This window comes from Suricata suricatta, chromosome 3 (genome assembly GCF_006229205.1).
Source record: "Suricata suricatta isolate VVHF042 chromosome 3, meerkat_22Aug2017_6uvM2_HiC, whole genome shotgun sequence".
Lineage (NCBI taxonomy): Eukaryota > Metazoa > Chordata > Mammalia > Carnivora > Herpestidae > Suricata > Suricata suricatta.
In genome coordinates this window covers 35724896-35726466 of record NC_043702.1, presented here as the reverse complement: position 1 = coordinate 35726466, position 1571 = coordinate 35724896, and positions in this window count along the sequence as shown.

Genomic DNA, 1571 nt, shown 5'->3' with positions numbered 1-1571 from the left:
ACCACTGTAGAGAAGTGGGTAAATGGTTTACCCTTCTTGAGCCCCACATTTTTCTCATGGAGGACAAAAAGTCTTTTGCTGCTGCCCAGCAACAGGGAGAGTAGACCTGGCTTCCTTCAGTCTCTCTTTTGAGTGGGAATTATTGTTAACCAAATTGACTTTTTAAAGGTGTCTAAAGTTAACTAGAGAGTTTTTATTAGTCTTTGCATTGAAGGGAGGCAGAGACCCTGTGATATCATTCCCACTTGGGGTATGTGTGTATGTTTTAAGTTTTAACTTCAATATAGTTAATATACAGAGTTCTATTAACTCCCCATGCCTCCCCTCTGTTAAGCATCAATTCTCTGTAGCTAAATGTTTGGTTTTTGTATGTTTGTCTCTTTTCTTCTTTGTTTGTTTCTTAAATTCCATATATGAGTGAAATCATATGGTGATTGCCTTTCTCTGACTTATTTCACTTAGTATCAGACTTGCTAGAGGCAAGATTTCATTCTTGTTAGATGGCTAATATTCCACTGTATACACCACATCTGTTTCATCTATTCATCTATTGATGGACACTTAGGGTGCTTCCATATCTTGGCTATTGTAAATAATGCAGTGATAAATATGCATATATATTTTCAAATTAGTGTTTTCATTTTCTTTGGATAAATACCCAGTAATGGAATTACTGGATCATATGGTAATTATATTTTTAATTTTTTGAGGAATCTCCATACCATTTTCCACAGTGCCTGCACTTTGCATTCCTACCAACAGTGAATGATAGTTCTTTATCTCCACATCCTTGCCAACATTTGTTGATTCCTGTGTTTTTTATTTTAGCTATTTGGACAAGTGTGTGGTGGTATTTTATGATAGTTTTGATTTACTTTTCCCTGATGATGAGTTAGATTGAGCATCTTTTCATGTGTCTCTTGGCCATCTATATGTCTTCTTCAAAGAAATCTCTGTTGATGTCTTCTGCCTATTTTTTAAAAAAAATGTTTATTTTTGAGAAAGAAAGGGAGAGAGAGAGAGAGAGAGCGCGAGCGAGCGAGCGTGGGCACTCAGGGAAGGGGGCAGAGAGAGAGAGGAGACACAGAATCTGAAGCAGGCTCCAGGCTCTCAGTTGTTAGCACAAAACCTAATGTGGGGCTTGAACTCATAACTCAGTGACATCATGACCTGAACTGAGGTCAGATGCTTAACTGACTGAGCCACCCAGATGCCCCTTCTGCCCATTTTTAATTGGATTATTTGGGGTTATTTTTGTATTGCATTGTAAAAATTCTTTACATATTTTGGATACTAATCCTTTATCAGATAGGTCATTTGTTAATATCTTCTCCCATTCAGTAAGTTGCCTTGTAGTTTTGTTGATTGTTTCCTTTGCCGTGCAGAAGCTTCTTATTTTGATATAGTGCCACTAGTTTATTTTTGCTTTTATGTCTCTTGCCTCAGGAGACACACCTGGGAAAATGTTATTATGGGCAGTGTTGGAAAAATTACTGCCTGTGCTCTCTTACAGGATTTTTATGGTTTCAGGGCTCACAGTTAGGTATTTAACCCATTTTGAGTTTATTTTT